Source organism: Macaca nemestrina, chromosome 17 (genome assembly GCF_043159975.1).
Source record: "Macaca nemestrina isolate mMacNem1 chromosome 17, mMacNem.hap1, whole genome shotgun sequence".
Classification (NCBI taxonomy): Eukaryota; Metazoa; Chordata; class Mammalia; order Primates; family Cercopithecidae; genus Macaca; species Macaca nemestrina.
Window position 1 is genome coordinate 37,314,508 of NC_092141.1, and position 13,676 is coordinate 37,328,183.

At 40.2% G+C, this 13,676-nt stretch overlaps 1 pseudogene; it reads left to right on the plus strand.

The window, feature by feature from the left end:
• Positions 1-2,437: 2,437 nt before the first annotated feature.
• On the plus strand, positions 2,438-12,805 carry LOC139359515 (E3 ubiquitin-protein ligase KCMF1-like; annotated as a pseudogene).
• Positions 12,806-13,676: the final 871 nt, after the last annotated feature.

The window sequence follows — 13,676 nt, forward strand, 5'->3', positions numbered from 1 at the left end:
AGATTGAATATCCTTTTAAGAGATGACAAGGAAAAGAGTTGTTTGTAACGTTTGTCATTTTGATTTTTTGTTTTGGAGACAGGATCTCGCTGTGTCGACCTGGCTGGTCTCAAACTCCTGAGCTCAAGTGATCATCCTGCTTCAGCCTCTTGAGTAGCTGGGACTATAGGCACACAAGTGCCACTGCATCCAGCTTGTCATTTTGATTATTTTTAAGGATAATATCCCCCAAAAGAGGAAAACTAATCTCCAAATTATTTTTACTTATTTGAACTTTTCCTAAAAGTGACTCAGTGTTGAGATGCAATTGATTTCTCTTTTTATATAGTATCACTGTTGCATGAACCATTTTCACTAAGTGAAAGTTGACTTGTCCTTCATCTTTAGTTCACTATAATTAGATTTTTTTTAAGGCAGTTTGACCAGATTATGTCTTCCAGGATGGAAAGCGGAAAATGTTAATCCAAATTAAAATTTAATTAGTTAAATATCAAGAGGCATTATTTGCTTTCCCTCTCTGTTGCTCTGCTGCCTTACCCTGTTGTGGGTGTGGCGTGGTGAGATGGTGGGGGCAGGTGTGCGTCTTAGTGTTCCTTTCCTTTTTGGGGTCTCCTTCTCCAAAAAGAGCCATTTCCTGCCCAGTTCCTGAGTAGGATAGCGTAAGGTCAGCTCCAGCTTTACATTTCCTTTCCTGCTTTTCTTTTTTTTTTTTTTTTTTTTGAGTCTGAGTCTCACTCTGTCGGCCAGGCTGGAGTGCAATGGCACGATCTTCAGCTCATTGCAACCTCCACCTCCTGGGTTCAAGCAATTCTCCTGCCTCGGCCTCCCAAGTAGCTGAGATTACAGGTGCCCGCCACCATGCCCAGCTAATTTTTGTATTTTTAGTAGAGATGGGGTTTCACCATATTGGCCAGGCCGGTCTCTTGGCCAATCTGGTCTCGAACTCCTGACCGCCCGCCTTGGCTTCCCAAAGTTCTGGGATTACAGGCATGAGCCACTGCGCCTGGCCAGTTTTTGTATTTGTTTTTAGTAGAGATGGGGTTTCACCATATGGGCCAGGCCGGTCTTGAACTCCGGACCTCAGTGATCCGCCCGCCTCGGCCTCCCAAAGTGTTGGGATTATAGGTGTGAGCCACCACGCCCAGCTCCTGATTTTATTTCTTCATTCCCTTCCTTATCTCTCAACAGTTGCTGGCATTGTTCCCTGAGATTACTGGCCTACCAGAGTGATTAATTTTGTGGTCTTTGCTTCTGGTTTCAGGTTATGAATTGTTCGTCTAAAACTGTCACCAGCTGGGTACAGTGCCTCATGCCTACACTCCCAGCACTTTGAAAGGCCAAGGTGGGAGGATCACTTGAGCCTAGAAGTTCGAAACCAGCCCGGACAACATAGGAAGACCCCGTCTCTACCAAAATAATGAGCTGGCCATGGTGGCACACACCTGTGGTCCCAGCTACTCAAGAGGCTGAAGTAGAAGGATGGCTTGAGCCCATGAGCTCAAGGCTGCCATAAACTATGGTTGTACCACTGCACTTCAGCCTGGCAACAAAGTGAGACCCTGTCTCAAAATACATATATATATATATATAATCATAATATATAAATTATCAAATATATAAATATGATCGCATCGCTTTCTCTAAAACCCAAACCATCCTCATTAATATGATGGAACACTGCATGTACGGTGACTCCTGAAGGCCTCCTGGAGCTACCCATCTGGTCCTTTAAATAACTCCAGAACCATCAGCTGAAAAACTGAGAAGCCAGCAAAAAAAAGAATCTGCATTATAAAGCTGGTCTGTTTGGTGCTTTAAAGGAAAAATCTCTTCTATATGATCTGGCCTCCCCCACCTCTCATTTGCCTTTGTGGAAACGTAGGGTTGTCTTCATGAGTTTTGACAGCTATTTGCGACTCAGGACCTTTTTCAGTTTGACTCAAACTCAGCTATGTAAGATGGTCGAGGCTGCTGGGAATTTGACTTCGTGATAAATGTCATGTTAATCTGTCTGTGTGTCTTACACAAGAAATGCAAATCTGTTTTCTGCTTAGCAGCAGCATTGGAAAGAAGCTTGAAAACAGATTAAAACTAGTAATCCAAAAGAAATCTTTGATCTGCTGAATATAAATTCAATATTGTTCCTTTTTCATTATAGGTGGTATTTGAGATTTCATGAGCTATATAGAGAAGCTTTCTTACCTCACACAGCCAATACACACACACACACACTCACATGTTGCCTTATATTTGAGTGTTTTTTTAGGGTTAATAGCCCTCCCTCATAGATAGAGTTGGGACATTTGCACTTTAAGTTAAATGTGCTGTTTTTAAATGCTTACAATTCAGGAAGTCTTTATATCTGTCTAGCAAGGGCTCAAGTGATTTTTTTTTTTCTTTCTGTGAAATATTTTCATTTTTTTCTTAACTTTTGGGTTATGATGAATCGAGTGGTGTTCGACATGTACGTAGAATGTTTCTCCCTGGCCGGGGATTAGGAGGTCCTCGTGCTCGTAGATCAAACATGCACTTTACTAGCAGTTCTACTGGTGGACTTTCTTCTTCTCAGAGTTCATATTCTCCAAGCAATAGGGAAGCCATGGCTCCTATAGCTGGTAAGTTAGTTTCACATTCATAAGGGAAATGGCAGGGGAAGGAGGAGCTCCTTTTAAAACTTTTTGTGATGCCAGGTGCGGTGGCTCACTCTGGGAGGCGGGAGCGGGTGGATCACTTGAGGCCGGGAATTCAAGACCAACCTGGCCAACATGGTGAAACTCCATCTCTACTAAAAATATAAAAATCAGCCAGATGTGGTGGTGGGCGCCTGTAATCGCAGCTACTCAGGAGGCTGAGGCATGAGAATCACTCAAGCCTGGGAGGTGGAGGTTCCAGGGAGCCGAGCTCGCACCACTGCACTCCAGCCTAGGTGATGGAGTGAGACCCTGTCTCAAAAAAAAAAAAAAAAAAAAAAAAAATTGTGAGATTTGTGTCCTTAGCCTCACCTCTCTGATCGTAAGCCATGTTCCTTCACAAAATTGCCAAATACTTTAAAAGTGTAAAATGTGTTCAAAGCAGATACTTAACATAAAGTAATTCATACTCTTCTGGCATCGCTTAAGTCCAGTAGTCCCCCTCTCATATGTGGTTTTGCTTTCCCGGGTTTCAGTTACCCACAACCAACTACAGTCGAAAAATAGGTGAGTACAGGACAGTAAGATACTTTGAGAGGGAGAGAGACCACATCACATAACTTTCATGGTCTATTTTTAGATTTGCTCTATTTTGTTGTGAATCTCGTACTGTGCCTAATTTATAAATTAAACTTTAGCACAACAGATAAGTATATATAGGAAAAAACATATAAGGTTCTGTGTTATCCAGATGCCCATTTCAGCCATTCACTGGGGGTCTTGGAACATGTCTCCTGCAGGTAAAGGGAGTGGGAGACTCCTGTTCTTAGAGACATAAGATGATAAAAAATGGTTTTATGTTGTATTTGTGGCCTCTATTGAAGCCCAAGGAAATCATAAAAGATTTCAGTTTGAATACCTCCAAAATTTCATGGTTAAACCTCCATAAGTACACATAACAAATGTCCAAAGCACATTTGAAATTAAGGTTTTATAAGGTATAGCTAACATTTTTAAGAACATGTTATGTGTAAAATTCTATCACAGATTTATGCCTATCTCAGGTGTTGTGCAGGGCGCCTCATGGCTTCCAGGTACACATTCCACCACATGGACACATTTCAGAACTGTTATCTATAGCTAATTGACAAGACTAAAAAATTAAGCTCTTCTCATGGAAGAAAGGAAAGTAAGACTTAATGTCCTGATCTTGATTTGAGAACTGTATTGTGGTAGAACATACTGAAAGGTACATGTTTAATAGCTTGGGGAAAATGTTAAAAACAAAAACAAAAACAAAAAAACATAGTTTTTGAACCTGGCCATGTCACTGGGTCTAGTACATGACAAACCTGGGAAGTTGGTAGCAGAACACAGGGTCAGAATAAAATATAAGAAATCACTGTAGCCTGACAATCTGCAAGACACACCAAGCAGACAAGTGGTAAGACTGTGGGACGTGTGCACACATTTAAAGCAACAGTTCTGAAATGTGTCCATGTGGTGAAGTGTGCACCTACCTGGAAGCCATGAGGTGCCCTGCAGAACACCTGACACACTGGTAAGTGTAAATCTGTAATAGAAACTGAGAACATCGGAGCTAAATGACAACTTAGGAACACAAAGGAGGAGACAGCAGACACTGGGGAAGGGTGGGAAGAGAGAGAGGAGCAGAAAGATAACTGTTAGGTACTGGACTTAATTGGGTACTGCGTGATGTAATAATATGTACGACAAACCCCCGTGATGTGTTTAACTGTGTAACAGACCTTCACATGTACCCCCAAATCTAAAATAAAAATTTAAAAAAGAAAAAAAAACCTAAGAATAATGTGACACCTATCATGTTATTAAAAAGTTAGATATACCATATAAAATTTTAATTCCAAATGTGCTTTGAACATTTGGGTGTGCAACAACAAAAACAAGCCTAACAAACTGAGTTTGGGGGATTTAAAAAATATTTCTTCATCCAAAGGGAATATTTACCTGCTATTTTGGTGGCAGACACTAAAAATTAAAGTAGTTTCCGGGCGCAAAATTCAAATTTGAGAAATTTTCATTTGTTTTTTTTCTGTCAGTGAAAATTAGTTTATTTTAGTGATAGACTGTATATTCCATGAAAGAGTGGTATAAGAGTGCTATCAAAAGCCTGGGATAAAGCAACAGTGAACAAGAAAACAGAAACTGTTAATGAGTTTTAATGATAAAGAGTTTTTGCTGGCCTAAGAGTGTCTGCAAGGCAATCATCGGTTCCCTATAAGCGAGGTAGACCCTCCACTTGGAAGAAGGCATTTCACTGCACCTTACGTAGATGAGGGTGCAGGGACAAAGGCTTACACCTCTTAATGAGTACAGCCTTATGGACACAAGACAGTCTGGATCATAACAGGCCACTAAGTACGCTGTACAGTCAGATGCAACAGGTTCTCAGGAGCCAGTCAGCCTTGCTGAGCACTGCTAGTGGTACCTACTGCAGTGGTACTCTGAAACAGCAGTACCAGAAGGTACTAGAGGGAGAAGCCAGAGGCGAGTGTTCAAGGGCCACTATCAGAAATGATCCAGGCCTCTTGGGCTACATCCTAATAATTCATTCAGTCATTCAGTAAATGTTTGAATTCCTGCTATATCAGGCCCTGTTCTGAGAGCTGGGAATATAGTCAACAGTAGACCTCATCCCTGCTTCCATGAAACACATATTGAGAAAGCTTACATTATACTTGGGCCCGCAGATAAACCATTTCATTAAATACTAAGAGAAAGCTTAACTAAATCAGTCTATTATGCAGATAATTTTAAAGACAATTTAAGTTTTACTGAAAGCAAACATAGTTGGGTCTGGGTTGATATTCGTATGCATTTGCGTTCTCTGTACACAGTAACTCCTGCCTCCAGGAGGCATTCTAGAAGGTATTCAGCTCTTCACTGAAACTGTATGCTGCTGTGGTTACCTCCTGTTCACAATGCTTTTGATGTTGTTCCAGTCAAAGAGTGATCTGTAGCGTTTTGTTTTCCTCAGTATTAAGCAGACATTAATTGTCTTCATTTCCATTGGCAGAGCTTTTATCTCAGTTATCAGGAGTGAGACGTTCTGCAGGAGGACAGCTTAATTCCTCTGGCCCTTCCGCTTCTCAGTTACAACAACTGCAGATGCAGCTGCAGCTAGAACGGTGGCATGCCCAGGCAGCACGGCAACAACTGGAGACCGCACGCGACGCAACCCGGCGTACTAACGCAAGCAGTGTCACCACTGCAATCACACAATCCACAGTAACAACCAACATAGCTAATACAGAAAGCAGTCAGCAGACTCTCCAGAATTCCCAGTTTCTTTTAACAAGGTAGCTCATTTGTTGATAGAATTTTGTTTGGGAAGTAGTATTTTATTGCCACTACAATCTGGAATTATCTTTTCTCTTTTGTGCATATATATTTCTTTAAAATTCTGTGTTTGATTAAAACTCACAAATCTCTGATTAAAACTGCATATTCAGTATTTCCCCAAGAATGTGAAACATAGTAATTCTTTTAAATAAATTAAGAATACTGGGCCAGACTCAGTGGCTCACACCTCTAATCCCAGCACTTTGGGAGGCCAAGGCAAGCATATTGCCAGAGCCCAGGAGTTCCAAACCACCCTGGGCAACATGGTGAAATCTTCTCTCTACAAAAATTAGCCAGGTGTGATGGTGCGCACCTGTGGTCCCTGCTACTCAGGAGGCTGAGGCGGGAGGATTGTTTGAGCCCTGCAGGCAGAGGTTGCAGTAGCCAAGATTATGCCATTCATTCCAGCCTGGGTGACAGAGTGAGACCCTGTCTCTAAAATAAAATAACTGGTCTTCTTGTTCTCAAGGTATATATCATCATATAACATGAATTGTTTTGCCATAGTACCCATAAAACATTAAACACTATATCATTATATATATATGGTTCATGTTAGGTGCATTTATCATAATTAACATTGCTTTTTATTGCCAGTTTTAATCTACTGTGAAATATTAAAAGGTATAAGAAGGATTTCATAATACAGTGACAGTTTTCTCCTATGAATTTCTAAAAAAGCTAGATTTAAACTTTTATGGTTGGCACACAAAAGTAACTGTTAAAAAAAATGACTTCCCATGGTATAAATAATATTCAGTACAACAGTAAACTGCTCTACTGGATGGAGTTCCTGTTCGCTTCTGAAACTGTTAGCAGCTGTATGTATTTGTCTGCCAGAACTTCATAGGCATTTTATGTGACTTTCAGGAACATAAAGAATTTTAAAAAGAGCAATGATGAGTGGAGACTTAGCCTCAACAGATAATGAACCTGGACTAATTTGGGCTTTTAAGGGAGCAGAGAGGAATATAAAGAAAGAACTGTAAAATGAAGAATAGAGTTTGTGTAATACATCATTATCTCCAAAATGCAGTGTGTATGACAATTCATTGGGAGGTTAGAAGAAAATATTATAATTTCTACTTATATTTCTTTTATCTCATCCTCTGTTAATCCAGTGGTGCATGTGTATAGTTATAAATAACATAGTGTGGGTGCAGAATAAAAAATGCTTGAAAATCCCTGGACTAGAGCCGCAGCTTTGCCACTTGCAAGTTTTGGACCTCAGGCAAGTCATTTCACTCCTCCAAACCTCAGTTTTATCATCAGTATCCCAGAAGTTTTGCCTCTAGAGAGAGAATTATTTTGAGGATGAAATGGAATACTGATACGTATGTGTATGGTCTGGCTCAGTGTCTGCCCTATAGTAAAGGCCCAATTAATGGTATTCATTATTATTTGTTATGAAACCAAGAAAAAACATGGAAATGGGTAATTTACCTTTGAATGACCTCTGCTAGGTCAGTAACTGTGCCTGGTTATTAGCAGATAATGCTGCTTTAATGTAAGAGAACCACAGGGCCACAGATGGAGCTACCTGCTGCCATGTAGCCTTACCGATAGGTACTGACCAGCAGCAGGTCCGTAGCATACCACATCTAAGTTCCTGCCTCAAAAAGGAGATCTACTAGTGTGCACTTCTACTGAGAGTTCACAGAACTGTGGGTGGAACGTCTTGCCAGTGCCCTTTGGAAAAGACACCTTCCTGTCCACCCTTGCCCTATCCATTTTTTTTTTTTTTTTTTTTTAAGACCCAAACTACTCAATGAGCTTGTCTGTGCATTTATTCCACACCCAACTCTCAGAGCATGGTATGAGTGATCTCTGAGTGCTCTTCCTGAATTCTGGTTGTAGCTTCTTGAAATTCCCCTTCTGTCATCTGATACTGTACATTGTATGGTACCATGTAATTTACAAACCACTTTCCACATATTTTATTGTATCATATGATTTATTTAAGGCAATATTTCCCCAGAAATACTCTCTTAACTTCATATATTCTAAGGAATATATGTAATTATGTTATTCCACCCCCAATTAATAAGGTCAGAGAAAGCAAAGTAAGAAGAATAAAGAGATTATTTACTGTTGGGCTTCTCAGAACTTCAAATGTATTAACATGCATTGTGAATTTTCAAGGCAAGGAGAACGGCTGCAGTGTATTCAGGAGAGATCCTGGTCTCTGGTCACTCAGCTCTTATGTGATATATATAGGGCCCAAGCCTTATTTTTGGTCTTTTCTTTGACCAGGGGCAGTTCCTATTGATGTTGCCCTGGAACTGATGGTAAGGTCACAGTTTCTTTGGAGTCCAAGATAGTTGACCTTTTAGAAAGTGATTGTTGGAGTGTGTAAGTCAGATCGGTCTTTTTTTGAGACAGAGTTTCGCTCTTGTTGCCCAGGCTGCACTGCAACCTCCACCTCCCAGGTTTAAGTGATTCTCCTGCCTCAGCCTCCCAAGTAGCTGGAATTACAGGCACACACCTCCACACCCGGCTAATGTTTTGTATTTTTAGTAGAAATGGGGTTTCACCATGTTGGTCAGTCTGGTCTCAACTCCTGACCTCGTGATCCGCGCGTCTCGGCCTCCCAGAGTGCTGGGATTACAGCTTTGGAGCCACCGTGCCTGGCCAGATCTCATCTTTTGACAATGGGACCAGCTCATTTTGCTAACCCCAACTTGAAGATCCTCGCAAGCCTTGCAGTTTCATTTATATCCTAAATTTTATATTTCATCAGGAAGTCAAGACCTAGTACCAGTACCTCATATGCAGACTTTACCTGCCTCTCAGGAATGAGGTATCTTCTCAGTTATTTCCCTGAAAAACAAACAGTAAAATTGTTACTGCATGTTCTCTCGAGGACTGAAGGCCACAGGCTGTATGTTTTTAGTTCGCCTCGTTGTTACGTGGGTAGTCCTCTTTACGTTCTTTATCTTTCTGTTACAAGGTTTAACTTCTCTAAAATTTTTTTTTCTTTACCAAAGACCTTTTCCAAAGAACATGGAATGACTTCAGTTCGTAATATTTTTATAGCTTTGGGTTGAAAACGTGTAGTCTACTCAATCTTCTATTCCATTAGATACTCTCTTATGATAGCCTTAATTTTTTTTTAACCATAAATGTAATCAGTCATTTCCTTTCAATGGGGATTTTATGGCTTTTCTGTAATTACCTTTCAGATATTTTTGCATTCTTTCAGTTCTGAAATTTGATCTTTTGTTTTCTGAGTCATAGATACCTAATTATTTAGTGGTTTTGAACTTAGCACCTATGAGATTTTGTGCAAATTACTTAACCTTTGCTTCAGTTTCCTCTTCCTGTAAAATGTTGATAATAATAGTCCCTAACTCAGAGAGTTAAATGAGCTAATGCACTCAAAGAGCACTCAGAGCCTGACCCGCCGTTAGTGTCGTCCGTGGTGGCATGGGCCTTGCAGTGCTGGGAGAACAGCAGGGAGCAGGTGCCAGGCAGTAGGGCAGCGTAGAATAGATCTGTCTCTGGGCTCAGGGTGCTGCCTCTGGGTACTCAGGGAGAAGACCTGTCATGTATGCCTGCCGGGCCTCCTTTCAGTGTCCCCATATTCTCCCTCTTTGTTCCTTTTGCTGCCCCGTTGCTTCTGCTCGTTTCCCTTTCTTTGCCACTGAAAGTGTAGAGGAAACCAGTACTGAAACTAAGCAGAATTTTATATCATTTTTTGTTGGAGATTGACCTTTTTTTTTTTTTTTTGAGACAGAGTCTCACTCTGCTGCCCAGGCTGGAGTGAAGTGGCACGATCTTGGCTCACTGTAACCTCCGGCTCCCGGGTTTAAGCAATTCTCGTGCCTCAGCCTCCCAAGTAGCTTGGATTACAGGCATGCACCACCATGCCCTGCTAATTTTTGTATTTTTAGTAGAGAAGGGGCTTCACCATGATGGCCGGGCTGGACATGAACTCCTGACCTCAGGTGATCCACCCATTTCAGCCTCCCAAAGTGCTGGGATTACAGGTGTGAGCCACTGCACCCGGCCAGAGATTGACATTTTAAAGTAATTTAACAAGTTTAGTAACAAGTGATAAGTAGAATTTTCAGCTCTTAACATCTGTCCAGTCTCTGTGCATATGAGCCGGGTTTCCCAGCATAGCCCAGATCTCATAAGTACATGCGTCAGGGGAGCAAGTCAGGCAGGTAGACCTTGCGTCTGCCCTGCTACACGGTAGGTCTTAGTAGAAGAAATGCAGGAGGCTGTATGTGTTTTCTTGCCCTCTCTAGCTTCTGCATATACCAGGAAGAATTAAATAGAGTAATAGAGAACAGTCAGAGGAAATTTTCGGATATTTTTCAGTTGAATATTCTGTTCACTGCAGATTTTGTTTTTGTGTTTTATTTTCCTGTATTTACCCCCAGATGAAATTCTGGTTAGACACTTTCCCAAGCGTCTAATCTGTAAGAAATCCTGTTTTCCTTAGAAAATTTTCACCTAGCTTTCTCTGGAGTGGAAAAAGTCTAAATGTATTTTTTTTTTCTCATTGAGTCTAATTAAAGCATAGATTTGCACCTCCAGGTAACAGTATTGCAACAAATGTGGGGAATTCGTCTCAACACAATTAAGGATAAATTAGAGCCAGATATTCCAGCAATGTCTCATTCTGAATTTTGCCAACTGTAAAACTTGCACAGTGGAGAGCACTGTAGAAATTGGCCATGCCATTGTTCATTGACTTTTTAACAATAAGGTCTTTTCTTTTTAACTTACACAGGTTGAATGATCCTAAAATGTCTGAAACGGAGCGCCAGTCCATGGAAAGAGAGCGTGCAGATCGCAGCCTGTTTGTCCAAGAGCTCCTTCTGTCCACTTTAGTGTGTGAAGAGAGCTCATCCTCAGACGAGGATGATCGGGGGGAGATGGCAGATTTTGGTGCTATGGGCTGTGTAGATATTATGCCTTTAGATGTTGCTTTAGAAAACCTACATTTAAAAGAGAGTAATAAAGGAAATGAGCTCCACCACCTCCTCTTTGATGACATCCCAATTCACAGACAATGTCCTCTGTGCTGTATTTGCCAATGAAAGTGGACAACAACTATCTTGGGTTTGTTTGGTGATTGTAATTTCAGGTCTGTCACTCTTGTTACATTGTGTACATTCAAAAGGAAGAGAGAAAATATATATGATAATCATTTCCACTTAACTAATTTTTACTTCTAGCAGGTAAATGTAGGTAGCAGTGCAGGGGTCATCTCTGCTTCCTGTACCTTGACCTGCAAAAGGCTCTCCTGATACTCCACATTCAAACTGAAGAGGAAAATTGAAATCTCTAATGAAGCTGCTGTGTGTATTTATGAATATTAGTGAATAAAAACTGCTTGGATGGTTTACCTTAACTACTTACTGCATGAGGTATTTTGCAGCGTGCATGAGTTTTAGTGACCTTGTTATTTAAAAAATTAAATATAAGGAGTAAAACTTAAAAAAAAAAATACAAAGCCCAAAGCTTTCCCAAACATTATTCAACGGTTATACTACGAAGTAGCTTTTGAATAACGTCTGCCTGAATCACCTTTCTTTGTGTGCCTCCTACGCACAAAGCCAGCTCTGCAGTGGAATCTGGGGATGGTAGCCGGGTGTGGCACTCCGCCCTGTGTGACTGTCCTGTCTCCCTGTTAGTCATCTTGCCTGTGTGGGGCTCAGCCTGTCTCTTTAACTCATCTGTAGAAGACACAGCAGTAAAGCTACCGTTGGAAGCTGCTGCAGGGGCCTTTGTGTGCCCTAAAAACAAATCCTGTTCATGTTTGTTTAAAGTTTTTACTTTTTGTGGTTGTTTAAAATTTTTTCAATTGTTAAGTATGTTTTATTCAGGTGTAGATGAATTTCATTTATTGACTGTTCAACAGAGTTAACCTGAATTATGTTGTCTTTGTTTTTAAAAATCTCACATTCTCAATCATATTTTGCGTTATTTATGTATTTGCTTTGTAGTTGGCTGAGACAGATCAGTATCAGGGGAGCTTTGAGGATTTGCCTTCCCAGATTTGTCAATAGATTACAACCAAATTCTTAATGCTAATTTTAGCACCTTTTATTTATTGGGTTTTTTTTCTGGCATAAAAAGTAAAGCCTTTCAATTGAATCATGCCACCTATATGCCTATATTATTAATCCTATGTGTAAAAAAATGTACAGCTTTTTTTGGGTTTGTTTTGGGGTTTGGAAGGGCTGGGTTATTTTTGATTTCCTGTTTCGGTTTTTGTGCATAGACTTTCACAATAGCTCCAAGGCAGGGACAGCGGGTTTGGGGGTTGGGAGGGCAGTTTTTGGAATGTAAATTTAGGACTTTTAAAAAGGTGCGCACAGCTTCTGATAAATTTATAACCAGACTTAACCTAATCCTGTCTCATTCCAGTTCTGTTTTCTCTGAGCCCTTTTCTTAGTCTCCTCTCTTTCTCCTGTCATCCTTTTCCTTTCCTGTCCGTGTATCTCCATTTCTTCAACATGACAAGCATACAGACTTGAACACCTTTCCGGTGTTCTTCCGAGAACTGTGAAGTCCATGTTCATCCAAATGTAACCGAAAAAGAAGTCACCCTACATGTCTGAAAAACTGTTGCTTCTCCTCTGAAACTTCAAACTCCAATCATAGCTTTGTTTTCTTTAGTTTCTGTAATGGAAAATGTTTAAAGGAAAACTTCACACCAGGCTTCTGGTTACACTAGAAGTCAAGCCCAGTAGGGATTTTCATTTTTTTTTCGATTGGTTGTTGAGAAGTTTCAAAAACCAGTTTTCAAGCTGTGGTCTTTCAAACACATCTGCACTGAGTCTGTTGACCACTTGAATTTCTTTGGTGTTGGTGGATTAACCTAACCATTACTCAGAGATTTTATATCTCTAATCCAGTATTTTTTTTTCTTTTTGTGCTAAACGTGGGAGATCCTGGTTTTGTGTGAATGCATTATTTTGGATGGGAGAAATGTTTAAATATGCCAATTATGTACTTTCCCTTTTCTGCGCAAATTCTGGGAAAATGTAAGAGCCTTCATTTTTTAACATGGTTTCAGGGAAGAACTGTAAGTCCATTCAGAGCAGTTTAATTTAGGTGATCACTTTAACACTGCAGAAGACCTAAGGAGTCATAAGATTCCATCTCATGTAGAATCCTGTATATTAATTATTTTTACCAGATATTTTACAAACACCTCACCTCATCCTGTATGTAATCAATAATGTATTATTTTAGGGTAGAAAGACACAGAATATCAATATAAAAATATATTCAAGCCCTTGAAATTCTTGTGTCCCTTTTCTTTAGTTTCTGGATCAAAATCTTATTACTGGATGTACTGTTGAATAAAAATTGCAAAGACTTTGATGGACAGGAGACAAAATCAAAATACACCACTGTTTATTTTGGCAGTACCTTCAAATTTCTAAGGACCAGACCCTGAGTTTTGAGAAGTTTTTGTTTGGTTGAGTTTTGAGCGTCTAGGATATAAGTTTATAAGTGTTCTACAGTGCTTGTCTTTACTTCCTGTTAAGAAATCATTTAAATCTTTCTCCTCAAGGTGCTCTGGAAGAAGTTTAATTTCAACTCTGAACAAATAGAAATAACTGTGCTTCCTTGTATGGCTGCAATCATAAGATACAATTCCTATGGTTGGCTACCGTGAAATTATTGTATTTATAT